Source organism: Podarcis cretensis (assembly GCF_951804945.1).
Source record: "Podarcis cretensis genome assembly, chromosome: 2".
NCBI lineage: Eukaryota > Metazoa > Chordata > Lepidosauria > Squamata > Lacertidae > Podarcis > Podarcis cretensis.
Genome location: NC_137171.1, coordinates 55,848,367 through 55,869,985, shown reverse-complemented (window position 1 = coordinate 55,869,985; position 21,619 = coordinate 55,848,367). Strand labels below are relative to the sequence as shown.

At 42.8% G+C, this 21,619-nt stretch overlaps 1 protein-coding gene across 5 annotated transcripts in view; it reads right to left on the bottom strand.

The window, feature by feature from the left end:
* Nucleotides 1-19,818, bottom strand: part of FGF1 (fibroblast growth factor 1) — a 52,102-nt gene extending 32,284 nt beyond the window's left edge. For 2 of the 5 annotated variants that reach the window (XM_079968018.1, XM_079968021.1), the window contains exon 1: nucleotides 13,970-14,431. The gene's annotated coding sequence lies outside the window, so the exon portion shown is untranslated. Of the gene's footprint in view, nucleotides 1-7,180; nucleotides 7,239-13,969; nucleotides 14,432-19,723 lie in introns of those variants that run through there. The other 3 variants (XM_079968016.1, XM_079968017.1, XM_079968019.1) reach the window with 3 other exon arrangements.
* Between the last annotated feature and the right edge of the window lie 1,801 nt (nucleotides 19,819-21,619).

Sequence of the window (21,619 nt, the reverse complement as noted above, 5' to 3'; positions counted from 1 at the left end):
CTTCTCCAAGGCTGCCAGGGGAGGTTCAGATCTTCAGCCCTAATTATCAGGCGCAGGACATACCAATGAAGGAAACTAATGAAGTCTCAAATGTCGCTCCTTCTGACATTCAGAAGGAGACGCTTTATGCCGTGCAATTGGAACTGTCTATCTCCAGGCCACCAGTTGACGAACCCTTTCCTATATGTTCCTATATCTAAAGGAAGAAGGTTCCAAGTAAACACAAATTGCCCTAAGATAATCATTTCTATGTAGGGATAGTTATTATGGTAGCTTACTACCAAGGAGATATGCATTTAAGGAGCATTTAGCATAGCCTGTGGTTCTCTCTCTATGTGGGAACTTCTCACAACTGCTTGCAGAACAGTAGATCAGTGGCAGAGAACACTTTGCGCATTCAGAAGACCCCAGGATCAATCCCTGGCCCTTCTGGTAGGACAGGGAAAGACCACGGCCTGAAACCAGAAGGAGCTTCTGTCAGTCAGTGTAGGCAATACTGAGCTCAATCAAGCAATGATCTAACTTGATGCAAAACAACTTCCTTTGGTTCCTAAGAGCTTAATCCTTTAAATGTTTGTTCTTAAGTCTAACAGAGCTTAAGTATACACAGGCATGCAGCTTTTGTCTTCAAGGATGGCGATTGTGCAACCCATTGTACACACTTACCTAGGAGTAAGCATCTCACCATCCCTGAATATTGACCATGCTGGCTGCAGCTGATTAGGGTCCATACAGACAGCACCACCCTGGCGCCCCTGCTATAACATATTCCCCTGTTCATGTGAACAGACCTGAACAGACCACTTGTGCGAATAATTAAATGTCCAGTAAGCCCAAAGTATTAATGCTTGCAACAGCTGTCAGAGACAGGCTTGCCTCTTGGCACTTCTCACTCTTGGTTCTCACATACCTTCACACCGGAGTGTGCCCTCTGAGTCTATGACACTATGCTAATATCTTTAAGGAGTAACATGAGAATCAGCCTACAGAAAGCCATTTGTTCCAGTGATGGTGCAGAGGTCAAAAATGGTAACTAAACAAATCTATGCTACAAGCCAGAACTCTCAATGAACTAACACCCATCTGCCCTATAATGTGTGATGAAAGAGTCAGGCCTCGGGGTGTATATCTCATCTATTTATGTCTCTTTAAGGAGTGGTTACATCTGGTATAAATGGACACTCTCTGAAAACCCTTTCCAGCACCCCTAAGATATCACAACGTATAGCAGGCCAGAGAAACAACAGACCCAGGAGATGTTTTTCCCCTCTTGATATGCTTGCTTCCCACCCAGTGGAAAGTATACTGTCATCACAGCTGCTACAACATGTATGTTCTCTGTGAATTTCTTCCACATAAAAATTACATTTTCTAAGTAATGATTTGTTTGATATTGTGATTTTGTAGGCTCTACAGTAGCCTCCGCCATCCTGGTGCCCTCCAGATGTTTGGGGCTGCAACAGGGGCAGAAGGCAGTTGTAGTCCAAAACAACTGAAGTTTCACCAGATAGGACAATCTTTCTAAAGGGGCCTTCATGTATAGAGACATATGGTGGAAGCCGCTGATCCTCACCACTCCCCCGTCTCCTTAGCACGTTCAATATATGAGTACACACATCTTCATGACATATCTCTGATGTACAGGGGTACCTCGGGATACATACACTTCAGGTTACAGACTCCGCTAACCCAGAAATAGTACCTCGGGTTAAGAACTTTGCTTCAGGATGAGAACAGAAATCGTGCTCTGGTGGCATGGCAGCAGCGGGAGGCCCCATTAGCTAAAGTGGTGCTTCAGGTTAAGAACAGTTTAAGGTTAAGAACGGACCTCCGGAACGAATTAAGTACTTAACCCGAGGTACCACTGTAGTTCATATTAGGGTGTTGGGCTATAACAGAAATGGCACCGCACAGCATGATTGTAGTCAGCACTTCTCTCCCTGCAAGCGTGCATTCAATGAATCTGAGTGAGGGTAGGAAAATGGTGGATCCGATGATGTCACATTATGTGTTTCTTTTATTAAACATTACAGGTGCCTTTTCTGTGTGGTGGCTTCCCATTTGCAGAATGCTCTCCCCAGGGAGGCTCACCTGGTGCCTTCGTTGCATATATGCAGGCACCAGGCAAAAACATTCCTCTTCTCCCAGGTCTTCAGCTAATTAAAAAAATCTATGGTCTTTTCAGCTGTGGTAGGGTATTGTTTTGTTTGTTATTACATTATGTATTTTTGTGTTTTTATACCGTAAACCGCTGTGTAATCCTCAGGTGAAGGGCAGTTATTTCCCGGGTCCCGAGCGTATATGTGAAATTGCATTTACTGGGGAACACCAGCTAAAAAGCCTGTCAACACCCTCTAAAACCTTTAAAAAAACCTTTAAAAAAGCCAGCAGCACTTACCAGACTGGCATGAATAGTGGCGATGGAGGCTCTCAGTCCAGCTCTCCACATTCCTCAAAGGTTGTTGCAAAGGCTCCCAGGATTGCTAGCTGATTTCCCGCTCTTTTCACACCATTTTAGCCCTTTCCACACCTTTTTGCAGTTTAAATTGATTTATTTAATTATGTCCCACCTCCCATTTGTTATAGTACGTTACCCTAATGAATGTGGGTGGAAAGCCCTTTTGGCTCTGTGTGCCAGATCATTATCAGTAGTCTTGTGGGCCAACTTCACCCGAAGTCCCAGTGACATCAGATGACTGGGCAAACTGACTTTAGGGCATCCCATCATGCATTGGTAGCTGCCCCTCTACCTGCCCCACACCTGATGTCACCTGGTGTTGTTTGTTTTTGTAAATTTATGTGCTATGTCAAAAATGTGCCATGCATGTGCATTTGACTGCTTCTCCCTTTAAGATGCATGTGAGAAAAAAGCTGATTCTTTCCCAGGACTGACTCACATATAGGGAAATGAAGAAGGAAGCCATAAAAAATAAATTTGCACAGTGAGTATGAGAAACCAAGGAAAAGAGGACTGCACCTTTTTGGGAGGGGCCCAAACTCAATTATACACCCTACATTTTTTGCATGATTCAATCTCATTCCATTCCATTCCCAGTTAACATAATTTCCCGTAGCAGAGTTGGGGTAGGACTTTTGCCCTGGAATGCTGCTAATGTCGCTGCTGCAGTCAGAGTAGATTGAGCCGGACTGTGTGAACCAGCATTTTGGCTCAGCAGCATGTGTGTGCTGTAGCCTGTTGTGTTTATTCTATTTCTTAGTTGCCCAATAACAACTATTCTCTGGGTGGCATATAAAAATAATGCAAATTCCAGAGAAAGAAAATTCTCCACAACAGCACTTAAAACATGGTAAAAGGAAATACAATTATTTTTAAATCAGGGAGTCTAAAAATCATAGCAATCTCTAAAATATACAAAAAAACAAAACAAAAAAAACTTATGAACTCCACAGAATTATAATGACCACAACATAATACAACATAAGACAAGTACAGAGTTTAAAAGGCCTGAGCAGATCAAAGATCTTTGGTGCAAAATAATAATAATAATAATAATAATAATAATAATAATAATAATAAAGTAGGTGCCAGGCAAGCCTCTCTGGATAGAGCATTCAACAACCAAGGGCCAGTACAAAGAAGGTCCTTTCTCATTTGACCACCTGCTGCATCACAGCTTGCTGGGAAGCTCAGAGAAGGGCCTCTGATGATGCTCTTAGGACTTAGGTAAGTAGTATATGAAGAGGTAAGTAGTATATGAAAAGTACAAAAACAGGCCTTATGAAGCAATGCTAAAGAAGAGTCTATATTTGCTTGAAATGCATGCCTATTATTCCAACGCTAATGATAGCCATCTTCAGATATCTGAAGGGCTGTCACATGGAAGATGGAACAAGCTTTTTTATTTCTGCTTCAGAGGCTAGGACCTGAACCAATGGATTCAAATTACAAGAAAGGAGATTCCGACTAAACATTAGGAAGTTTGATCTAGAGTGTTCTTCTTATTACATAGGTGCAATTCACAAAACTCCTACCTTTGGAATTCATTTCAAGAGGACCTATGCAGGACCAGTTGTCAGTAGACTTCATTATTTATTGTCACTGGTTTAACTAACAATTACCTAGGACAATCTCTGGAAGGTGAGGAAGAAGAGATGCCCCATGGTCTTTCCTGCAGTTAGGTGCACAGCTTGTTCACATTTCGAATCTGGGCCTGAAGTAGTGATGGGTGTTGACCTTCTTGGAAGTTTCCTGTTTCTATACTGTATTATCATTGCAATATTGTACACCCAAATTACTTCAGACCCAGGGTGTTTTTGGCTGGTTGATTATCACTTGGATCTGGAGGTCTTGCAGTAGACTAGAAAGTCAAGGTGTCGGTGTTTTACCTCAAGTGGTTGAAAATCCAGTGGAAAAGACATATTTGTAGAATTTTCCTAACCATGCAGAACACATTTTTTTCTTCGTGCCCTTGCCTAAACTTGAACCAGTGAAATACCAAACTCATTCAGCTTATTGGACTTCTGAAAAGCGCCTAAAAGAGAGACTCAAACAATCTGCTGCTCCAGAGAGTGAGACCCTTAAGTGATGTAAATAGATGTGGCGCCATTTTTCACTGCTGGATAGAGAATGTAAATAAATGTAGGGCAGACTCTCAAACAAGATACCTGCTATTTCTAGCCAGACTATAAACAGGGTAAGAACAACTTCTTTGCTGTTTTGCCCTTCCTCTTCTATTTGCAAAAGAGAACCCACAACTTAGTCAGGAGAAGCACCATGAAAATGAACAAAACGACCAGTATTTGGATTCTGCTTGTACTATGTGTGTCCAGATGATTGCATAAAAGAGAGGGAAAAGTGCACCTTTCATCATGCTTAGCAATAGCTAAGGCCAGGAACAACCCCCTACTTATTCGTCCCTTGATAACTGCAAGCCAGTTGATGCCTTCTACGTATGAATGGGCCATGGCAGGTATTTCTCCTCACACCTTAAACCCAATGCTTTTAAGCGAAGTCAGTTTGGACTTCCAGATGCTGGTCAAAAGGCGTACAACAGACAAGTGGTGTACAGGCACTTTATCAACCAGCATAAGGAGAGCTTCAGCTTGTGTCAAAATTTGAACCGTGGGGCGACAGCACACATTTATATTTCTTACAAGAATATCATTTTATGTAGGAACATCACTTTTTTATACTGTTGGAAAACTACGTTTGCACTGCCTCGAGTGATGAGTATATGACATCCTAAGAAAGTTATTTCCTTGTAGGAAACTATTCTGAATGAAGCATCTCTTCTGGTGAGTAGAGTGAGCTTGCACCAACATGTCCATTTGAGGAGACGTGCAATTGGATTGCTTACATCCTAAAAGAAAAATGCTCTGCTTTGAGATTTGCATCAAGGTTACTGTTCATTAAGGCACTGTATATGTGTGTGTACTGTATAGAAGAAATTAATTTTAAAGCCATCTACACACTCTGTAGTGCAAGGTGGGGAACCTGCGGCCTTCCACATGTTGGACTACAAGTCCCATCAGCCCTCAGGGATGATGGGCAATGTAGTCAAACCTCTGGAGAGCAACACAGTGGCTATCTCTGCCACATGGGAAGGAGGTTCTATACTTATGCTACTGCTATTGAGGGCCTGGGCAGATTTAATTCTCTGAAAAACATTTTAACAATTATTACGGTATCGGGAACAGACTATGCTTGTACACATGGAGCCATTTTTTCCACAGTGCACTTTGTACATAGCAGTTTGCAATTGTACACTCCTTCTCATGATGATGTCATTTAAAGTTGCAACTGCTATCCCTGTTGTCTGTATACACAGGTGGGCAAAATTTCAGACTAGTACACAGTCGTCTTTTCTGTTCCCTTCCCCTCAACTAGTGTTTCCACAGGTCTTTTTAAAAACTGTAGTCTTTCAAAAGAGGGGCTTGAAATGAGTGTGTGGATATACTGGTGTACAGAGGATATACAGTGGTACCTCGGGTTACATACGCTTCAGGTTACATACGCTTCAGGTTACAGACTCTACTAACCCAGAAATATTACCTCGGGTTAAGAACTTTGCTTCAGGATGAGAACAGAAATTGTGTGGTGGCGGTGCAGCGGCAGCAGGAGGCCCCATTAGCTAACGTGGTGCTTCAGGTTAAAAACAGTTTCAGGTTAAGAACAGACCTCCAGAACGAATTAAGTACTTAACCCGAGGTACCACTGTAAATCAGTACACAGAGGCAGCTCAGTCACCTCCTATTTTGCCTATTTTATTCATAAACCATTTAAACATGGCGAGGCAGAGCACAACAGCCCTGCAATGTCAGAAGGTCTGCCCAATGGGAAGTGACCTGAAAAAGTGCCCTCTGTGTACACATTAAACTTTTCAGAAGGATGCATTTTTAGATTGACAGATAGTGTGGGATGGGGGTGACATCATGTTTAGAGCACCACAAAAAGGCACCTGCCTTCAGCACTGAATGCACGCTATCATGCAGTGTGTACATGCCCTATGTACATTCCCTCCTCAAAGTTTCTCTGTTCTTGCACACAAATTTCCCTCACACTCTCCCTGCCTTTTAAAATTGGGTACCATTTTCACTGGCATTCATCTTAACCATGGTTAGCTCTAACCTTAAAACATAAAACTCTGGCTAGTGTTAGCCATTGTTTAGATGGGTGCCACTGGAATGCTGAACCATGATTAGGGCCACTTGGACAATACATGTACAAAAGACAGGAGGTGCTATAGGAAGGCAGCATGTGGGCCTGCAGTTGGGGCATGGCATCGGGAATAATGCACAGAGATGCGATCTGGCCCTACCATGTGAATGGCCAGTTCAAAATGGCTCTTTCCAGACCATCATGGAGAGTTGGTGGTCCCTTAGATATTTTGGATCAAAGGCTTTAAGGGATCTATGGCTTTCCTCCTCCTTCTTTTTCAAACTTTGAATTGTGCCAGGAAGACAATAGGAGACAATGCAGATGATGAAGTACTGACATAATAAGCTTCCAGTGACTCACTCCTATGGGGAGGCAGGCTGACGCATTCGTTGCTGGCCGAAACCTCTAAGCTATCATTAAGAGCAGTTCCACTTTAACACCTGCAAGTAGGCAAGGCATTCAACATGAAGCATGTTGGGCCAGATTCAAGCTCACAAATACAAGGTACTTAAGGGGAAATTGCTTGAATTGTCATGAAGTACAAAAAAGACTAATACCTACCCTTTCAATGTAGCTAATTCCCGGCTTGCAAAGAGATCAGATCAAACAATGGGTTCAGCTGTAAAGAATGAATTTTACTATTTAAGCTAAAAAATAAGATGCTTATAATAAAGCAGGGACATGAACAGTTAGTTTTTCCACAATTTTTTAAACTGCACTTATTCACTCAGTGAGTCTGTGATCATATAACATTGGTTATTCACAAAATAAGATTAGCAGAGTCTCATGAGATTAGTAAACCAACCAATGTCTTAAGAAAACCAGTATATAAATCACCTATTATTTTATGTTGGAAAAATTATGAGTCACGTCAATCCAAAATTGTTTGCATTGTTACTTACTAACTAAGCATCTATGAAATGACACACCTAGGTGAATGCCACACACATACAAGAAGCATCATTCCTTCACACATATTATTGAAGGCAATAATGTGCTCCAATCTGTACTTAGAGCTCAGTATTTGGACTGGTTGAATGAACAGGAGACTGGGCAGGCCCAGTGTTCTGGTCTCCATGTGAGACACATACAGATAATGTTTTAGAAGCTAGCAGGCAGATGGCTCAGTTGGTAGAGCATGAGACTTTTAATCTCAGGCTCATGGGCTGTTTGAGCCTCACGTTGAGCAAATGATTCCTGCACTGGAGGGGTTTGGATTAGATGACCAGGGCTGGCTGGTTTTTTTATCTTCTCCTGGGCTACATCAGGACATCTGCCCCCAACATGCCTCATTTCTGCCCCTGCTGCACTAGCCATGGAGGTTTCTGGCACTGTACAGTACTATTGAGGCCTAGGCTCTACCCCAAGAACTCCCCCTCTGTCCATGGAGAGAAAGGTCCACAACATCTTGCAGCTCCTCAACCACACTCCCTGGAAGAATCTTGGGGAAATATAATGAGCCATGCACGTAAAATGAGGAAACCTTTCCCCAAGACTACACTTACATACATATACCATAGATTTCAAGTTTGCAAATTAATTCCATGCTGTAATACAAACAACTTTTCAATCACCTGAGATTCTTATTACTTTTCCTTTCATGATTCAGCCAATATTGGCTCACTTCTATATACCCCATGTCCTGAATACTCCTCCAAATTTAGGCAATCTGTTCATTAGATCAACATATGGAATCTACATATCCATACATGGTCACTTCTCATGTGTTCTCCCCCCCCCCCATCCTGCCTTACCTCAAATGAAGACTAATCTATGTGTCAGAGGGGTGCAGCATTACCTCATAATGCATGAATGGTAGCACGGACATTTCTCTGTGAGTCTATGTTAATAATCAGCCAGCTGCTCGCATCCAGAAATAATTACTCACATGAACTTTCTACTCTCGTGAGCCGAGTAATGTGGAAGCAAACAACTCAAATGTGATCTCCCCTGTACTTTTCTGAGCTTGCCCCCATTCACAGAAGGGACAAAGCAATCTCGTGCGTGAGTCTGCACCTGGAAGCCTTCTGGAGAAATCATCAGACTGCTCAAAATGGGCTCTGGAAACACAAAAGGTGATGAGGAAGGTACCTTGAATATCAGGATGTGTGTGTGTGCCTGAAGCAGCTTTTGCCAGCCTGGTACCTCTAGCTATTTTGAGATATAGTTCCCATCAGTTCACAGCGCTGCCACAGCTACTTAAATGCAGATAACCCTGCCCACCAGCCAGCCCTATTGGACGGCTGAAGGGCTTGGTCGCGGCAGCGGGGCAAATCAGAAGCAGGGAGCCGAATACACCTCCCTGCTGCTGCAGGAAGCTGCTCCCACTCACAACCCCTCCCCTCCTGGAAGAGGAGAGGCCTTGCCTCCACCCTATCACAAGTCACAGAACCACTCAGGGCCAAACTGGGTGTTAGAAGGTAGACACATATAACAGTTTCACAGTTGTTGTATTAAACTATAAGTAGCCCTAAAGGCGTGCTCTGGTCCATGGGGTCACGAAGAGTCGGACACGACTAAACAACAACAGCCCTAAAGGCTACAATGGGGAGTGAAGAAATGGCAGCAGGGGGAGAAGCTGCTTAAGTCCCCTGCGACTATTCCTTCCCAATCACACACACTCAAAATGGCTTCCCAGTTGCTTCTCCACCCACACAAAAACAATCCACCCATTTCCCCCAGGAGGTGGAAGAGAGAGCTTGATTTTGAGCAGGAAAGCAGATGGAGAAGAAAGGTTTTCGCAGCTGGTCCTTCCACTGTTTCTCTGCTCCTGGTTGCAGCTGAAATTGCTTTTCCTCTAAGAAAAAGAGTGAAGGAAGTGTATACATGTCTATCACACTACATCTATTATGACTGCGCTTTTCAGTTCCTGTTGTCCTGCCTGACACATGTATCAAAGCGCACTTCTTCACTGTGAACACAAGCACATTTCTCCTCCTCACCAAAGAATCCTACGAACTGTAGCTTAACCCCCACTGAGCTACAATTCTCAGCACCCTCAACAAACTACAGTTCCCCAGGATTCTATAAGAGAGGACTATGCTTTGAAGGATACAGTTTAAAGATCTAGTGTGTATGCAGTGTCTGGCAGCTCCCAGATAGGATGGATCATATCCTGTAATCAAGCACCTTGACGTGTTACCTAATGATACTCATTACTGGAAGCGCAGCAATGCCCATGGGGGCTTTAGCAATGTGATTTCAGCAGAGCTGGAAAGAGGACTTGGTTTTAGCTGCATTGAGACACCCAAAACATTACCGCATTACTTCAGCAAGCAGTTTAACTCCCAGGGATTTCAAACAAAGATACAAATGTAGTCAGATGGCAGGGCGATAAATACACCCTCTTTCACACTGACAAATACCATTAGTGACAACTGATCTAATCCTTTAAAAATAGTGCTTTCAATGGCAAAAAAATATTTATTGTGTCAGTAGTTTCTGAGCTTGTTTTCTATTGCGTGTTTATATCACATATTTGGACTCTACTAAAATTGATAGATGCATCTGCCATTGTGAGTGAGCCTCCATCCATACACCCGGCAACTAGATCCATTCAGCAGAAACAACTAGAACTACAACAGGGCCAAAGTTCAGGAAAAACCACCCAGTCCTTCAACTAAGTTTACTAGACATTAAGACACGAATGATGTCAAGCACCAAATAACCATTTACCTCAATATGTCCAAACTTAAGTATCTTCATGAGTCAGACAGTCACCTAGAGGGGGCTTGGAAGACCCTGTTGGGGGCTCCCAAACACTTCCTAGTAGGAACTATGCCAATTCTTCTCTCAGTGATAACTAATTCATAGAGCAATTTGCCATGAGAATACATCACTGACAACCAAAAGGCCCAGGAGAATGCCATCACAATGGCACTGAAAATTATCCCCCTTCACATAGCGCTGTTACTTCGGAGAACGAGTTAGGAGAAACTAATATAAGGCCAAGTCTTATTCCCGCAGGCTGTAGTTATTATTATGAATTAAATTTTTTTTATTGCCCTTCATCAAGAGAGCACAGGGCAGTTTTCAGTTTTCATCAAGAGAGCACAGGGCAGTTTTCAGTTCTTCCGTCCACATGTTCAGAACCTCACCAGGCCAATGAATGATTGCTTTCCCTGATAAGCCTGAATCAAGCATATCAGTGGTTTTTACCAAAATAGCAAAGCAATATATGGTATGGTTGTTCAAAAATTGGAATAAAAAGAGGAGACATGTCCATATTCAGCACTTTAAATCTTGCTGTACATGTGACCATTTTTACTGGATCAGTGTGAAATCTGAAACATTTGTAGACCTCCTCAAGTAGAACATGTTTGCCTACCTATAAGTCACTAGCTCAACAGGTGTTATTTTAATAAACTACAAAACGTTGAGGTGTATAGTGGCAGAAGATTTTAGAGACCGTACTGTGCTCCTTTACCTTGAACTCAATAGTACTGCTTGGTGTGTCAATTTCAATTTAATCAAATATTAGTTTTGGCCTACCAATGGCATATTAAACAGCATTCCATTTCAGATAGCTTTCACTTCAATATCTAAGCAGGGAAGTTCCAAATTCGGGTACTTGATCTCTGGATTTGCATGATGTGTCTGAAATACGTTAATGTGTGAAAACGCACTAGCAAAACCTGCAGCAGTTCGTCTCTGCTATAGCACCATAAATCTGAGTGAAAGTTTATTGTTGTAAAATTGGATATTTGCTCAGAAGAGGGTTAATCTCTTTTTAAAAAGAGATCATCTGGAAGCACCCAGAGAGAGCTGAGTTTGGTCTCCGTAAACATCTCAGGGTGCTGGCCGCCTCTGTGGAGCAATGGACCTTGGCTGCCTGCTGAAATTTTTAACACAAGCCTCCACCTATGCTTGACCTGTGTGTTTGTAAAGAAGTGCAAATATTACACAATGCCAATAGGCCTTCAGTGTCCTCCTTCCAAAGGAAACCAAAGCACCACACCCTTAGAGCTCCTCTCTGTTGGTGAAGTGTGGGGAGCATCACAATAGGCATGTGACGGGATTGCAATATGAAGGCAAGAAAGGTCTATCAAAGATCATGACTGTAACAGTATAGTACTCTGTAGGTTGGAATGGTAGTTATCTATCCTCCCCACTCCCACCCCAAGTGTGTGTGAATGTGGGAAATTCACATCATGGAGCTATCATATCTCAAACAAGCAAAGCAAACAAGCAGATGGAGAGACAGGCAGTCAGGCAAATATCTGCTTCCACATCCCGGTCCTATAGCCATTTGTATCTCATGTGGTCAGATGCAACAGAGTGGCAATGTTTTCCAGGCAATGGTCTTGGGGACAGAATTGCACTTTGCTTTTCAAGCCAACAAGCTAATGAGACGACAGGCACTATAATAAAATAGGCACATTTCTGAAGTAAAGAGCTTTACAGTTTGGAAGCACATACGTTAGGTGGTATCACCACCACCGTCACCCTCCAAACAGCTGTAAGTCTTGGTTTTAAAAATGCCAACTGAGAGTTAACATTAAAATGTTGGGTCTTCCTTCACAAACACACAACACCAGAAAGATCATTCTCTTTTATATATATGTGTAAAGCTGTGAGCGAACATTTTACCACACAGCAATTAAAACATGGAGAGCCACCGGGGACCAGATAAAATCACTCCAGAATCTGCAATAAATAGTGTGGTAACAACAACCCCCCCCCCCAATTCTTCACCTCATCCAATATTTCTTGTACAGCACTAGAGATGATTGTAAGGTAAAGGTAAAGGGACCCCTGACCATTAGGTCCAGTCGTGGCCGACTCTGGGGTTGCGGTGCTCATCTCGCTTTATTGGCTAAGGGAGCCGGCGTACAGCTTCCGGGTCATGTGGCCAGTATGACTAAGCCGCTTCTGGCAAACCAGAGCAGCACACGGAAACGCCGTTTACCTTCCCGCTGGAAGGTATTTATCTACTTGCACTTTGACGTGCTTTCGAACTGCTAGGTTAGCAAGAGCAGGGACCGAGCAACGGGAGCTCACCTCGTCGCGGGGATTCAAACCGCCGACCTTCTGATCGGCAAGTCCTAGGCTCTGTGGTTTAACCCACAGGGCCACCCGCGTCCCTGTAGAGATTATTGTAGTTAAGTGCTATATAAATTGTGTAAGTAAATAAATAGACAATGCTTTAGGAGATATGCTGAGTACATAAACAGCACACGTAAGGCTCCTTTAGAGCCCCATCTCTCAGGGTGCTTCCAGACCAGGGCTTAATATTGCAAAAGGGTCAAACAGATATCAGAAATGGGTCACTGGCAACAGGTTCGTTTGCTTTTTAACTTACCAGATTTTTCACAGAAAGGGTAAATCAATGGTTAAGGGAGGATATAGGCTGCCAATGATGCTTTCTGGGTGCTTAAAAAAATTGCATGTATGGGCAGCACCAATCCCACAATAAACACCTGTCTGGAAGCACTCTCAGATAGTGGCATGTCACAAGCAGAAAGGAAAGAAGAGGCATGAATGATGGTGGGAGGCAGGTGGTGAAGACATCCCAGCCTCCTTCAGCTAAACTGTTGCTTCTATCCCACAGGGCCACCTACCACCAACTGACCCATGGGAAAAAGAGGACCAGGCTAAGGTAATGTTACAAGTCTTCTCCTGCTTCTGCTGGATGATTCCCCATCCCCACCCCATCTCCATTCTCCATAGGGCCAACTGACACCAACTGCCCTGTGGGAAGAAGCCGGATGGATTTTTATGTTTTGGTATTGTCTGCTCATTTTAAAAAATGTGTTTTGATTTCACTTGTAAGCTACCTTGGAAGAATCTGTATCCTTAAAAGTTAGAGTGATATGGGGGCAAAGGGAACTAAATAAACAATGTATATTTATTAAATGCATTACTCAAATAAATTAAATAAATACACAACTAGGGAACTACATTGCTACTGCTGCTACGATGGAAAGCACTAAGCAGACAATTAGCATCCAAGCCAAACTCATCCAGCAAGCCCTCTTTTTCTTAGGCAAATATACAGCGTACAGTTCCTATCATTTCCACTGCCGCAACTGATGCTACGGGAAGGGGAGCCTTTACTTCCTGGCCTCCGAAGACTCTTACTCCCTGACACCCTCCAACCTGTGGGCCATGCTATTTGCACATAAAAGTCTTGCTCAGCCAAGAGCCCCAATTCACTGCCTTAATGTCAACATGCAGGACAATCTTGGCAACTGCTGTCTTTTCTAGAGCCAGGAAGCATCCTCTGCATTGCAAGAACCACAAACTCCTTCTGGAGTTGCTGCTTCCCCTCGTTTATCTTCCCTCTCTCACTCAGTCCCTTCTTGGCTTGTATCCTTATCCCAGGTTCACACCGGATGGTTTTCCTCTTACCTGCTGACGGCTGTGGGAGCTTTTGCCAGGAAGCAGAATCCTTGCCTGTAGCAATCTGGACAACAGGGAGGGAGGTGTGCCAGCTCAGTATGCCTGCGGGTTTTCGTCTCCCACAGGATTCCTGTACAGTTTCTCTTGGGTGCTATATAGCTTTCCTCCTCTTCCTTCGGTGACTGCAGAGAACAGAAGTGACAGGTCACAGCATGCAGATCAGGTCATTGCAAGCCTTCCAAAAACAGCGTCCAGAACAGGGTGCTGCTACCAGAGAGGGGGGAAAGCTCTGTTCAGTGCTGGCTGCTGTCCGGCTCTCTCCAGCTGCCTCAGAGACCTTGTTTGATGGAGTGGTGGCAGACAAACCCCTTAAATCTAAAGCCACAAGTTGACACTGGCAGGAGAAGAGGGAGGGTGGAGGAAACCCAAGACAATCGTCTGACAGAAAGCAGGACCGGTAAAGAAGAACAACAGGCTCATCTGATCCGCTAGCACAGTCATTGGCGGGCAGGAGGCACTGCAGCAGCAGCAGCGGCAGCAGCAGCAACAACACAGCCCTTAAGTAAATCATGCTTCTAATGGGTTTCCTCTCTAGACAGATGATTAAACTAGATGGACCCACTCGACTGAGCCGGAGAGAGATCTGTATTTATTTTGAGTCTTCCATTGCTAAGGAAAGGGTGGACTGCACTAGAGTGGGATCGTAAAAATTTGCAAGCGGAAGGCAAATATTTCCCCTTCTTCTTCTTCTTCTTCTTCTTCTTCTTCTTCTTCTTCTTCTTCTTTACTTTTCATGGCATAAAGGCAAAACTGGACATGATGGTGACAGACCCATCTCTTTAAAACACCCAAGGCTGGACACGCTCATGTAAAGTGGAGCATTGGTGTGGTGGCTGGTTTTGAAAAGGGTTGTTTGATGGTGGGGGCACACCGGATACCCCTTGCCACCTGCTGCCCTTCCTTCTCTTGAAGACACTCCCCACCTCATTTTGCCCACCAGGTGCTGATATACTCAGCTGAGGAAAAAGTAACATTACTGGCTTCAGTTTCTGGGGAACCCCTTGGGAGAAAATGCCCTCAGTGACTCCCTCTCCACCTCAACAACCCCTTTCACTCAGTCAGTCTTTCCCTCACATCCCAATCCCGATCTCCACATAGAGAGAAAGCCTGGCCTTTCACTTCCCTTCCCTCTGGGCCCCAGGGCCACAGAGGGTTACAAGAAGACATTGACAAATGAAAGCTGCAGCAAGGCCAATGGGTTCTGTGGGGCTGGAAGTGGGGGCCCTGAAGAGGTTTTGGACTTTGGCAGGTACCTGGTGATGCTGATTTGGCCCTGTTAAAATGGAACCTGCCCATGATTGGAGCAGATCCTCATTTATAACAGGCAGGTTTTTCAGCTGTCTCATCCAGTTTATTTGCCTTTTCAAAATATTGAAAGCTACTTTTCAGAGCTATGTGCTCACAAGCAGCTTACGAAAGAGTGAGAGACAAGGTACAACAGAAGAAAAGGAAAAAGAAATGCATGCAGAATATATTGGGGGGGGGGAGTAGTCAGAGCAGAATTTGATGTAGGAATTAACATGAAATGCTGTCCTGGAAACACTAACTATTTATGGTGTCTGTTAAAAGGAAGAGCCTCCCAAAAACCACAGTGCTTATTGTCCTATAAGTGCACCATAAACAAATCAAAACAAATGCTCAATAAAGAGCGGACTTAGTCTAACCACCACATATGTTTTGTGCAAGAAAATCAGAATGAATGCTCCATAAATGGGTCATCTTGAGCACCTATGGTACTAAATTGGAAGTTTGGAGAAAACATATTTCAAGGAAAAGAAATGGATTAGAATAATGATTTTGTGCAGTGGCCATTGCTGCCTAACAGCCCCAAGGCTGTAGGCCACATCTGGAATCGCCAGGGATTATGGGTTGGGTGGAGGGACGAAGCAGCAAACCCAGCCAGGAGTAGAGGGGAAAGAAAAAGAACTGAAGGAGCAGTGGTGGCAGGGACTGGGAGTGGTTGCTGAGAATGAATGGAAATCTTGTTAGAAAGGATATGGTGATTTGAGACTGCCAGTATCTTCTTCTATATATTTTGGAAAGTTGTTTTTCTGCCATGCAATTGAACACCCTTTAACGTACCATAACCAGATTTTGCATTATAATTACTGATGGCAAAGAGCAGCTTTTTGTCCATGTTTGGATACAACTGGGTGACATTTTGAATCAAGATGGTGGACTGAATCCTTCAAAACTTTACTGAAGTTACCCAAAATGGTACAATGGTTTCTGAGGTTTTTATCTGTTTGGATACAGTTGGGCACCATTTTGAATCTAGAATGAAGCTTCCCTCAAGATGAAACGCCATTCCAAGAAGATTCCACTGAACTTGTGTCCCAGGATCTCCCTCTCCTTGTCCTGGTTTCCTTTCAACTCCACAGTTCATAACCCCATTCTGCCTCTTTATCAGGGAGAAGCCACAGGAATGTTTTCAGGTTAGCAAATGAAAAACCCTAGGTCCAGAAACAATCTGTTTTTTCTGGTCCTCAAATGGCCTGATGAAAAATAAGATTTTAGGTTTTTGAATCTGTCCTGGAATACATTTTCCATTTATTCAGTAGCATGGATATCTTTTGCCAGTATGCGATATAAAGAGCTAGCTTTTTTCCCTATCTTCCTTAAATGCAGTGCTTGCCCACAGAGCAGAAAACATGGGCTGTTGCTTCCCAGTACATTGGCAGTGGTGTACAGCACTTCGGGAGTGGAGAACATGCTGAACAGACTTGCAAAAAGCAGCTAGCAATCAGAAATAAGGTGGGCAAAGCAGAAATGCTACTTCAATGCTTTCCAAATGAATGTTCTCTATTCCATTCATCAGGGTCCTCACAGTAAGTTAGCCTTTGCTAACCTGGTGCTGTATTCATGTTTTGGACTACAACTCCCATTAGCCTCAGCCAGCATGGCTGATGGGAGTTGTAGCCCCAAAGATCTGAGAGGCAACAAATTGGAGAAGGCTGCTGTAAGTGTTAGGAATGGGATTGGGGAGGAGGCGGAAAAATCCAAGATTGTGCGTGAGCATGCATCACTGATATGGGGTGGTAGGTTTTACTAGGGCTTTATTTTTCCATGGAAATATTTCCACATCATAAGTTCATTGATAACAGTGAAAGAAGGCCTAGCACAAATGCATTATTGGTAAAGCTTGGGAAGTTTTTAACTTTCTAACACTTATTAAATGCAAGTAAAATAACCATACTCTCTAGCATATGAGAATTTTTCTTTGATGAAAACTGAAAATTTTCCAATGCAAATGAGCCTAGTTCAAAATTTCCCCAATTTTTTTTTTTAAAAAGGTTATTCTAGTTTGCTGTTAAGAGGGCAGACTCTGGATTTAATGGTCTTATTGGGCGGGGTTGCTCTTTGTTTACTTCAAAATGTGATAATCCAACCCTGCTGCATTTTGGAGCTCACTATTACTACATGATGAGTAGTAATGTGACCTCATGCATATCTACTCAGAAATAAGCCCCACTGACTTCAGTGGGAACTAAAGGTAAAGGGACCCCTGACCATTAGGTCCAGTCATGGCCGACTCTGGGGTTGCAGCGTTCATCTCGCTTTTTTGGCCAAGGGAACCGGCATACAGCTTCCGGGTCATGTGGCCAGCATGACTAAGCCGCTTCTGGCGAACCAGAGCAGCACACGGAAACGCTGTTTACCTTCCTGCCAGAGCGGTACCTATTTCTCTACTTGCACTTTGACATACTTTCCAACTGCTAGGTTGGCAGGAGCAGGGACTGAGCAACAGGAGCGCACCCCGTCACAGGAATTCAAACCGCCGACCTTCTGATCAGCAAGTCCTGGGCTCTGTGGTTTAACCCACTTCCAGGCTAATGTGCTTACGAGGATTAATACATCCTATATATGCATCTCACCACCCAGTAGTTCGCTGGCTTCTGCTCTCAGCACTTTTACTACCATCTTCCCTTCTTAAGAGTCACAGGGTTTCTCCCACATAATACTTTTTGTTCATCATACTGCTCCGTAAGCTATTCTCAAGGTAAAAATTAAAGCCCAGGGAGGATTAGTAGCTGTTGTGTCTATTGATGAGTTGCTAAAAATCTGGGTGCGGTTTGACGCCCCCTTCTGTCTGACTCACAAGTAGGTTCCAGTGTAAATATTTTCCCAGCATCACAAGGAGCTTGTAGGTGCTCTCCTGTGAAGAAAAAGCTGTGATTGTGAAGCTACAGTAGATATCCCTGTATAGGCGTCGAAATGCCCTTCATTGTGTCAGTGGCTTTGGAAAGAATAAGGACTTTGATTGGTGAGGGGGAACAAGCCATCACTTTTCATCTTGTGGAAACCATGTGGAATAGGAATGTGAGCTACAGAGAGGCAAGGAGGCTAAAGGAAGGAGAACAGGGTCTTGGGATTCAAGTCCCATGAAATCTTTTTTGCTTTGGAATGGTGACTTCATTTTGAGAGAAGATAAATTTTCTCTTTGCTCAAATCGTAGGAGACAAAATCAGTCAAAGAACCTGAGCTTTTAGTTTTGCTGCCAAACCTTTGTGAGATTCTCACAGAATTCTGTGAATCCCTTCTCTCCTGTACCCTCCAACATTTCCCTGATGAAATTACGGATGTCCCATTCCATAATGATAATTTTGCTATTTATACCACACACATCTTACTGGGTTGCCCCAGCCACTCTGGGCAACTTCCAATATATATATAATATAATAATAAACATTAAACATTTTAAAACTTCCCTATACAGGATTGCCTTCAGACGGCTTAGGGATCGGATAACTCCATACCTTCCAACATTTCTCCAATGAAAATACGGACATCCTAAGGTAAAGTGGGACATTCTGGGATCAAATCAGAAACCGGGATGGCTTCTCTAAATCAGGGACATCCCTGGAAGGTAGGGACACCTGGAGAGTCTGCTCTTCTCCCCAACTCTAATTTACATCCCAAATGAGAAAAAAAGAAGATATATATATAATAATAAAAGGCCTGAAGTCCAGTTCTCACAGCTTTCAAAAAGGGACTCACAAAGTTCTGTGTTCTCATTGCTCAGACAGTGTAATTAAGTTAAATTCCATCTGGTATCAAATAATCCAATATGAAGCAGAGCTATTGCCTTATAAAGATTAGGTTGCCCCCTCATTTTGCTGGAGGAAGTCTGCTTCAAAGCTTGACGCACATGGGTTAGAGAGAGAAGGCTGCCAAACACACCCAAACTGAATCTGTATACCATGCTGTGATCTTTAATAACCACAGACATATTGCAGATTGTTTGAGATGGAGGTGGGGAAAACAAATGGAAAAGCCACTATGAGGCTTCCTTCAACTGCAGGAAGTCAAGAGGAAAAATTAGAAGTATTCTGCAAAATTTGAAAGACCACAGTGAAGAATAGAGAAGTGCAAAAGTTCCTCATTATTTTAAACTCTGAGGAATTTGGGGGCTGGCTAGTCTATGCAAGAAAGGATGCTAGAAGTTCAGAAACTGAGATGGCGCTCCTGAAGGAAGGGACTTGCTTCAAACTGCTAAACAGGGAATTAATTTGTTGAGGGTTGTATGTGTGGTTCATTCCTCTTTTCACATATTGGTGCAGTTAGAAATAAGAGAGACTATGGAAAATAGAATGGGAAGTAGGGCAGATTCCCCCCCCCAACTTTCTACATGATTTAAATCTAATAAATAATAAATTTAACACATTAAATAGAATAGAAGCCCTAGTAAAAATTCAGCATCACTTACCAGGATCAAAAGTTTGCAGGATGAGATGGAGACCTTGAAACAAACGTCTTTCTGAAAGCACAAGTCACTGCAATGACATCCACTTTCAACGAGCTAAGAAAATAAGAGCAATCATTGGCATTTCTATTCCCCCCCCCCTTGTTTTTGGATGTGGTACAAGAGATATTTTAAGGCTGGCCTGAAGCCCAGGTGAAAGGACAAAGATTTCATCTGGTTTGCCTCCTTCACATATACACAAGGAGTTCTTGAGAGTGATAAATGCCTGTCTTTGGATATGTAGCTGAAAAAGCTTGAGACAAGGCTTCCCTAATAAGTGTGGCCCAGCCTTTTACAGATTCCATTCCTCTTCATTATCTACCAGTGGACCATAAAATCCCTCTGTCCAAAATGCCTTGCTGAAGTTAGAGGTTTCATTTTGAACTTTTGCCGTTCTCACAACATTAGAGTAAGAGAGGCAAGCCATCCAGCCTTGTCAGTCACAGAGCATTTTGTTGTGCACACTCCCTCTTGTTTACATGGAAGAAGTGCAGCTGAACACATAATAACTAACCATGCTATGCTGTGAAAGAACCAGTGGTACAGTCAGGCAAATTTAGACTCAGGGATTACTATTACATTTTTTAAAAAAATAATATTTATTACTTTTAAACCTTACAATAAAGAAGAAAAAGAAAGGGAAAAAAGAAGCAAAAGAAAGAAAAAAACAATACGATACAATATATAAACAGTACACAATGCAACATTAACACATTAGACTAAACAAAACAAAGCAAAAACAATTTAAAAACATACATCATACCATTTCAATGCCTTATCTTTCATTCCCTTGTTTCATCGACCTCCTCTCACCTCTCTTTTTGTATTCCACTTCTATTAATTGTTTCAGCAATTCCTTTCCATCTTTCTATATTTTCTGTCATATAATTATCTTAACTTATTTTAACCTTATTTTCCATTAATACTATAATACTTATTTATGCTTAACTCCTTATAACATTTCTACTAAAGCCTTATAATTTCATTCCAACATTTTTCTGACACTCATTAATTTTACAGTATTTCTATAAATAAACTTTAAACTTTTTCCAGTCTTCTTCCACCGTCTCTTCTCCCTGGTCTCGGATTCTGCCAGTCATTTCCGTTAATTCCATATAGTTCATCAACCTGGTGATCTTCTGTCCGAGGCTCTTAACTCTTTTCCAAGTCCCTTCTGCAGGTCTTCTTCATATTTATACATGCACTTTACTTTGTCTTCTGCTGATCTTGTTCTTAATTTCCTTCCTTTGATGCTGAAGAGTAGATCTCGGGGAAGCTCCGACCTAGCAATGTTTTTATTCCTTCTCGACAGGTCAGCCAAATCTCCGTAATTAAAACTAAAATCCAAAAGATATTTCAGGACGTGTTTCAAAATCCCTCCAAATCTGAAAGTCCCCACAACTCCAATCTCCTCCTGACCCAGGTCCAGGTCCCAAAGGTCAGTAAATCCCGGGCACAAGACATAGGTCATGACATTATGTTTGCTGACTGGGAGCAGTTATGGACCACAGGTATTAAATTTACGGCATGCAATGCCTTAAGAGAAAACATTATGAAAATGATTTACAGGTGGTACATGACTCCAGTCAAGCTTGCGAAGATTTATCATCTGCCCAATAATAAATGTTGGAAATGTAAAGAGACTGAAGGTACCTTCTTCCACCTTTGGTGGACCTGCCCAAAGATTAAGGCCTTCTGGGAAATGATTTATAATGAGATTAAGAAAGTACTTAAATGCACCTTTCATAAAAAACCAGAGGCATTTCTCTTGGGTATGGTCGGCCAATTGGTGCCGAGGAAGGACAAAAACTTTTTTTTGTACGCTACTACGGCAGCAAGGATTCTTCTAGCAAAAT